This window comes from Papio anubis, chromosome 7 (assembly GCF_008728515.1).
Source record: "Papio anubis isolate 15944 chromosome 7, Panubis1.0, whole genome shotgun sequence".
NCBI classification, from domain to species: domain Eukaryota; kingdom Metazoa; phylum Chordata; class Mammalia; order Primates; family Cercopithecidae; genus Papio; species Papio anubis.
In genome coordinates, this window is record NC_044982.1 from 52555265 (window position 1) to 52563678 (window position 8414).

Genomic DNA, 8414 nt, shown 5'->3' on the forward strand with positions numbered 1-8414 from the left:
TCATGGCTTTTTTTCTCTTTAATCCTTTCTTTTTTCCTTTGGGCTCATCTCTTTTGATATGAGGCTTTTTTCTGTTGAGGTGAGTTGGAGGCTGGATGGAAGTCAAAAGGTGGTACCTGGAGGTGGTTAAGTTGTAGGGACAGGAAGTAAACTGTTCACAGAGAGAGATGGTAATTGCCAGCATGAATTGTTTTCCATTTCTATTTAATGTTAACAAGGACACAGTATCCTCTCCCATCTGGATGACACATGCCTTGGAGAAATACTGGGATGAAAGGAGTGTAGGTCAGATTAAAGACTTCATTTTGGGCCCCTTGTACATCTTCTGTTTCACTCACCTGTTGAGGCATATCACAGCTGAGTGTGATGAGGTCTCAGCTCTAGAAAAATGATTACCCACCTCTGCTTTTATGATACCTCAGAGTATCTCCAGTTATTACAGGCACCAATGTGATATTTCCAAATCAGAACTAATTTGCACACTCACATTATAATGGGTGTGTGAAGGCATGTTTAAAAAATTTTTTTTTCTCCAGGGAGGACTCTTTTGTTTTTGTCTTTTTGTTTTTTTTGAAACAGGTTCTCTCTCTGTTGCCCCAGGCTGGTCTTGAACTCTTGGGCTCAAGCAATCTTCTCATTTCAGCCTCTTTGGGATTACAGGCATGCACTGCTATTTCGTCTTTCTTTTTTGGAACAAATAATATACCCTACCTTCAAGAAGTTTGTTGATTACTGTTTTAATATACCACATGATATAATTTCCCATTGTTTCTTGACATTTTCCCTTGTCCTCTTTTCCCCTTGTAAAGGCCTTCATCAAGTTTAGGATCCCAACAGATTGGGCTAGGTGGGGGTTGACAATGGGGTCAGATACTAAAGGGTCAGAATTTCTAAGCAGGCACTGTGAAGGTGTCCCACTATTGTACACAAATCTCTTGAGTCAAATGTCAACTCTCCTTTTCTCTCTGTACTGCCTCCCCCATACCCTCTTCCCTGGAGTTGGGCAGAAAGAGGTAGAGCTGATGTTCTGTGTTAGGGTTTCTTAAAAGCAAAAGCTCGATTTTTGGACAAAGTTAAAAAAAGGAGGATGCTAATGTACCCTCAGTTAAGGGCTCCCAGCAGGCAGACAAATGCCTTTCTGGAATGACGGGTGTAGGGATTAAGAGGAGCAGAGGAGAGGCCTTTGCTTTTTCTACTTGCCACCAACAACTAAATTAAGCCCTGAATCTTGGTCTGTGCTGGCTCATTTCATATGTGTGCTGAGAAAATTCACACATATGAAGTGAGCCAGTACAGACCAAGATCCCTATGGATCCCTTTGGGGCAGAAATAGTGTCTTTGTATGGTGTCTGTGGGGGAAGGCTGATAGCACATTTCTCCATCATGGAGATGTAGATATGAGCGGTAGTACTGCTGTTTCTGGTGGTGTGTGCACCCAAAGAATGTGTGTGGTGCACACTCCTGGCGTTTGCATTTTTCTGTGTGGGGTGTGCACCCTTGCATTCTTGTACACACACTCTTTCTTACATATGCTCTTGGAAGTGAGGTGAGTGAAGCAGGATTCATTTTTGTTTTTAATTACTGAAGTCCTACACTCCTCCAAAAGAAGCAGCTTAGTGGAAACCAATAAAAATCCAAGCAGGGTGGTTGCCAAAACCCCAGCTCCCCGGAGAGCGCAGGTGGAGAGAAGAGATCAGAGCCCCAGGCAAAGGCAGCAAGACTCCACAGTCCCTCCAAAACTCCCCGCAAAAAGGGATCCTTCCCCCCACCCCTCCAGCCCCCCAGGTCGCTGCCCCTTTGATTAATGGTATGGAGCTCAAATAAATCATTTAGGGAAGCCCATTATGGATTCCCCTCAGGCAACCTCATTTTGTTTTGCCCAATTTCTAGCAACTTTCTGAAATGTCAATGTCATTGAAAGGGAACCAGTAGATCTCCAGCACTTGAACAAATTATCCTAGGGCCAGTACTGAGCCCTGTGGCTGTCCAGTTTCTAGAAACCAACCCCTTCCCCCGTCCTCCCCCCTTCCTACTGGCTTATTTTCAGGAATGGATAATGTTGTTTATTTGTTCAGCCAAATATTTGGTCTGGGGAATTTACCGTGAAATTCTGTGAATTGCATATACCTAGTTAACAAAATACTCCTAATGCCACAAATGTTAGCATGGAAAACAAAGAACTATGGCCAGCGTTAACTCTTTAAATTCTGTTTGAAAGCTTAGTCCTGAGGCCGGGGGAGATTAAAAAAAAAAAAAGGATGTGTGTGGAGATTATTTAATTCAGGTTTTGGCATTTAATATTTTTGCCTAATATTCAGTTCAGTACCTTATGGAAGTCGTAGGGTGATTCTCGGCATTGCTTTTGGATCGAGCCTACCATTTCGCCCCATTCATGTTTTTTTTTTTTTTTTTTTTTTTCCTCCAGAGTAATGGTCCCATTACTTAAAAGAAAGATGGGGAGGGAAGCTCGCCCTTGCGCAGTTCGGCAAAGTCGTAACCACATCAGAGGAGCAGCTTGGTGGATCCCTATCCAACCCTTAAACTGGAACCGGCTTCCTAGGAGCTGAAGACCAAAAAAAAAAAAAAAAAAAAAAAAAAAAAAAAGATGGGGGGTGGAGTGGGGAGGGACGCATCAAACATTCCCCTGCTTTCGTTGCATAATTCGCCCAGAACCTGCCAGGTGACCTGCTGACTTTGTTTTCTGTCTTGACCATGCTTGGTTCCACCAGCCCCCTCGCCGCCGGGCAGCGCCACAGTGAGAGGGCTCGGCGCGTCCGCGGGGCTGGCAGACCCCAATAGTCACCCGGCCTTGGACTGGCGTCAAGATCCGGCCCCGCCGGCCCCGCCTCCCGCCCGCTCAGGCGCTCCCGGGCTCGGCGGCGGCGGGGGCACCAGGGGGCGTCCTCCCTGCGGGGGACCAGGGGGACCGTGCACCTGGCGACGGCCCGCGGGAGCCGCGCGGCGGGCGGCCACCCCTCCCCATCCCCGCAGACCGTGGACTGCGGGTCCCCCAGCCTGGGCCCGAGAGCCGGCCCGCTCATCAGCCCTCGAGGACCCGGGGCTCAGGTGAAGCTCTGCAGAGACAGACGGATCTGATTAGCGCTCGCTGGTCCTCGGGGCTGTCGCTCGGCTGATTTCATGCGAAATGGGGTCAAACGGCCGCGCAGAAGCGTGGAGTCTGCAGGGGAAGGCTCCCCGGGGTGGAGGGGCGTAAGAAGGGTCGAGACCTTTAGGGATTTTCTGTAGGGGGCAGACAGTGGGAATTAGGGAGCGAGGCTCTCTTGCCTCCGAGCTCACAGTGGGCCTGCATATGGGGGTGACTCAATGGGAGCGGGGACATGGGCGAGTGGGAAACAGGCCCGCTAGGTGAGGGTCGGACCTGCAGACTGGCCCTGGAGGCTGAGCCGCTGTCTCGGGCCCCTCGGGGACGCGGAGAGCCCTGGGTCCCAGCTGAACTACAGCTAGGTCTCCGCTCCCCGACAGTCGGGGGACGGAGGTGAACGGGAGAGGCTACAGGTGTGCGAGAGTGGAGCTGGAGGATTGCTTTCAGAAATGAGATGCCAAGTCCGGGATACAGAATGACAGCACCTTAGCTGACCTCCACAGGGCCTCTGGCCGGGGACTCACCGTATCCGCCCAGCCAGGAGCAGAAAGCTCATCCGAGGCCCAGGTCTCCCAACTATTTGTCATCAAAGATACTTTTGCTTCAACACAGAACAAATTTTACAAACTATTCACATACTCTCTTTTGAAAAGGAAAAGAGTAATACAAATGCAACGTTGGTGACCTTACATTACCTGGGAATCAGGTTATTAGTATTCCCTAGAGGAATTTAGGATAACTGGTGGACTGCCAAATTAGAATTGATGGAAAGTTATTCAGGGTTACCATGTGATACAAACTAGCACAATTCTGAAAACTATAACTGAAAATTAAATTCAGAGTGGTTAGAAATGTGGTCTGGATGGGATTGCAAGGATCTCATTTCCCTATGCATTTAGCACCTAATGGCAGAATAAACAAACAGAACTGCAATGCTCACCAGTGGAGAAAAGTGGCTGATTTTAGGAAAAATGTCGAATTGCTCTAATGTTAAAAAACAACAACAACAAAACAACAACAAAAAAACCCACAGAAATTATTTTGAAAAAGGAGTCAAAAGTGCAAGGTGTGCAACGTTGAGTCAATTGTAGAAAAAAATCTAAAATTTTTTTTCAGCTTGGAAGCCATTTGAAATTACCATTCATAATTCACTTTATTTAAAGCATTAACTGCAGCAAGTTCCAGTTGTTTCTGCTTTCTCTTGCTCTTCAAAATATTCTTTATAAACTAAGTGAAAATATAAAAGTTACAGTATGCTGTTCAGAACAAACAATTCAGAAAATACTATAGGATTTCAAAATGTTTACCTCAAAAATGTGAAATTCGAGGAAAAGAAGACAGGATGGAAGAATAATTTGCTGCGTTGTGTTACTAATGAGAATTTCTGAAGTCCAGCTTTGAGTTTTGCCACATTTTCCAAAGCAAAGATCTCATTGATCTCTTTTAACTTTTTATAGCTTGATTTCTAGCAAAAATATTTTTAAATGACTACAAAGTTCCCCACCCCAAATCCTGGAACCTGGTAGCCAAGTGCAAGTAGATTCTAGTTTTGCAAAATTTCATTATTGGTAGTTTAGCAATATGTTTTTTCCAGTTTTATTAACTGAAGCCCTCATCAGCAGATAATTCTCTAAACAGTCCAAAGCACACTGATTGAGATTTTAATCGACTAGACTCAATAGTTTAGTCCTGTAATTATTTCTGTCTCCCTAAGGTACCAGCAAGTGATTCCATCCTGCATATAGTTGTCCACGATTGAGTTAAGAAAATGTACAACTGTGTTCAACTCAAGCTTCATGCTGATTTAATCTTTTAATCCTTGTCATTTGGTTTTCAAAGCAGTTTGTTTCTGAGGTAGGACCCGGGCAAAGAGGCCAAAGATATGTACCTTATCAGAGAGAAAGAGATGAGGGGTGGTATGGTTAAGATTATACCCAATGTTCCCTGAATTCATTTATAATTCAAATGTAGAAAAATGTGTATCTTTTGAGAACTGATTTATACCCCTTCTTTAATTGGTCAGTGAGAGCTACATAACCCAAAGTGTTAACTTAGCTCCAGAAAAGCTCAGACCCAAGCATTTAATGTCCAATTGCAATGTTTCCTTCCAGCTGGATATACACAACTATCTTTTTCCTTCTATTGTTTCTAAACTGTAGTAAAATGACATTCAGATTCTTTTTTGAGAGAGCGAATTTACTGACAATCTCATCCTCCTAAAACAACTACTTAGGTTTTTGTTTTCTTCTAGTCTTTGTTCATATGTTTACATTTGTGTTCTGTTTTTCTTAATTTCGGATTAATATTATAACCTTAACATATCTTAAATCCTAAATGTATGGTTTATACATATGTCATTGTGGATCACCTCCACTCCTTTGTTAGAAAGTTGGCTGGGTATAAAACTTAAATGTTTAACCTCAAGCAATTTTAAGCAGCCTGGACATAGTATCAGGGCTGTGGGCATCATGTCCAAATCTTATTAAGATTCTTACTGACTTCTTAAGGCTCAGCTTAAGCATTGTGGTCCCACTATTAAACAGAATGCTCCTTTGTGTGATTTAAGTATTCTGAAAAGTGGGTTACCTGACATCCCAGGCTCAGACATTTTTGTTGACTGAGCGCATTGGAAGACTTTTGCATCCGCATGATTTGATCAACTTGGGAGTATGTTCCTTCCCTGGAGAAAGTCAGTTGCAACCTGGGGAAGGAAGGACATGCTTAAAAGGTCTCTGTCTCATGCACTCAGAAGCCACTGAGTTGAGCAATTTCCTATTGGACTCAACGTGTGTCTCTCATTTTCATGCTTTGATTTTTTGCACTGGTTTTCTTGGTAATGAAGGGTAGTGGGAAAGGGAGGCAGAATTATCTAAATACAGTAATTACCAAATTGAAACCTATTCAAACAGCTAGGTTACTAGGTTCAGACTGACCTTGACACTTTCAACCCTCAGATTCCAGTTGGTTGGGGTCAGCCACAAATGTCGAGTTGCTGAGTGATTTCCACATGCTTCTTTTGTGTACCTTAACAAGGGCAGACAAAAGATGTTTTTCCAGAGGGACTCACTCTTTATGAGGCCTGACCCTCCAAGGAGCAAATTAATCTCAGGCGATTTTGAGGTTTTAGGGCACTAAGAATTTTTAGAGCATGGAGAAGTAATTTGTTCAATGGTACCTTAAAAGAGTTAATTCACCTCCAAAAGGTGAGTTCCTTTTACTATCCTGAGTCTTTTACTTCCTCTGAGATCAGACTTGTTATTTGCATAGCAAAGCATTCCATTTAGCTCGAAGGAGGGGGTGGGGGATTGTTAACAAGGAAAGTCACTTTTCCCACAGTCTTTCAAAACTCCGCAGCGTGGTAAGTGGGTTTGATCAACCTTTCCCCTCCCCTAAACCCCAAAATGTCATACTGTTTCGCTCATTATCTATCTTGAAATTGACCAGCTTTTCCGGATCGAAGAGCTGTAGGATTTAGTGTATAGCTGCTGAGAGGGCAGTTTTGCTAACATTGTTTGTTTTGGCAAGTTAGTGTAGACTTGCAGGTGAAAACGCCAGAAAAACAAACAGCAGACTCCACCAACATCCCTCTTCCCCTTTACAGACATCACTTTTTATTTTTAATGAATCAGGGAGGTGATTTTTAATAGATTCGTGACACTTTGCCTGGGAATTATACACATTTACCTTGGTGTTATGGTTCCCACTTGGCTGTCCTGCTTATTCCACCCAAACTCATCTATGCACCTAAATCACAGTCTCTGAGGACCTACACTGTATGTAGGTTATTGTTTATTTGCTTGTCACTTAGCAATTCTCTAGAACTAGCTCGTAATTTATTTTAACCAAATGTGCTCCACCTTACAGACCGAACACTGTAAATAAAGGGGACTTTTCAGCATTCTAGAAGATTGAACAATCCAGGGTTCTAATTAGCATCGAATCTACTGGTAGTTCTTTTAAGTGTCTATTCTTTCCAAATTGGGAGATTAGTCACAGGGATCTGAGGGAAGAAACCGGATGTTTAATAAGCCCTGTCGATAAAAAGGGGCAATTGTAAAAATACAAAAGTTTGGCTGCTAGAAGATAAACTTACATTTTGAGCATTTGTGGGAGAATATAATTCTAGCTATATCTCCCTAAGATCACTAATGTTATATGACAAGTCATAGTGACCCGAAGAAAAGTAAATCTAGGAAAATGTTGGTGGATGGGAACAAGAAGCAAAACAAAATGGTCTGTGGCCTATTCTGCGTTATTCAGTCCATTGACAAAGTTTCTAGCCTTCTCTAGGAGAAGCAGGGCTCTGTGTTGTGTATGTGATGGGGTAGGGGAGAATTAGGAGGGGTCTTCTGTTTTCCCTAGAGTAGTTTACAGTGAAAATGTATTTAGGTTGTATGTCTATAATTGAATATAGAATTTTGACAAAATTTATCTCCCCCAACAGAATTTTAAATAACAAAGTTCTTACTAACATAAACATGCATTTATAAAGAATTCATTCCATGGAGGAGAATGAGAAATGTTAATCAGTACAAACAAATTAATTAGAGAGAATGAATAAGACCTAGTATTTGATAACACAACGGGGTGACTATAGTCAATAATAATTGTATATTTAAAAATAACCAAAAGAGTGTAATTGGATTTTTGTAACATAGGGGATAAGTGCTTGGGGGGATGGATACCCCATTTTCTGTGTTGTGATTATTATGCATTGCATGCCGGTATCAAAATATCTCATGTACCCCATAAATATATATGTCTACTATGTACCCACACAAATTTTTAAAAAAGAATTCATTCTATCTCTGTGTTATAATGCTGGGAAAGTTTTTTTGTTTGTTTGTTTGTTTTGTTTTGTTTTAAAGACATGATATGTACATAGACAAAAGTCTGACCATTGGTGGGAAAATTATATTATAATGAAAAGAAAATGCTCCCTAGGTTAATTTAATGCAACACTAACTAAAATTTCTTTAAACATATTTAATGGAACTTGAAAGATATTCACATGGACCAATAAATGGGGAAGAATATGCCCCCAAATTTTAAGGTAACAATAGTCTCCTTGTCTTGGCAGATGTATACAAAATGACAATTTTTAAAAGTCTTCGTTATTAGGTTATCATTGAAAAAAATAGATTGGTGGATAAGCAGATAGTTCAGAACTATATTTAAAATACGATTAGAATTTAACATCTGACACACTGGGAGCAAGACAGGCATATAAGAATTACTAAAAATGCTACTTGGTACATAGCATGCAAAAGTGATTTAATATAGATGTGTATGTTACACTAAACTTCAGAAA

General features: G+C 42.0%; 1 long non-coding RNA gene across 1 annotated transcript; it reads right to left on the reverse strand.

Annotated features, from left to right (window-relative positions):
* Positions 1-4940: 4940 nt before the first annotated feature.
* LOC116275723 lies at positions 4941-6121 on the reverse strand. The gene is made up of 3 exons (XR_004184913.1): positions 6037-6121; positions 5690-5804; positions 4941-4991 (listed from the first exon to the last, which is right to left on the reverse strand). It is a non-coding gene; the product is annotated as an uncharacterized LOC116275723 (long non-coding RNA).
* Between the last annotated feature and the right edge of the window lie 2293 nt (positions 6122-8414).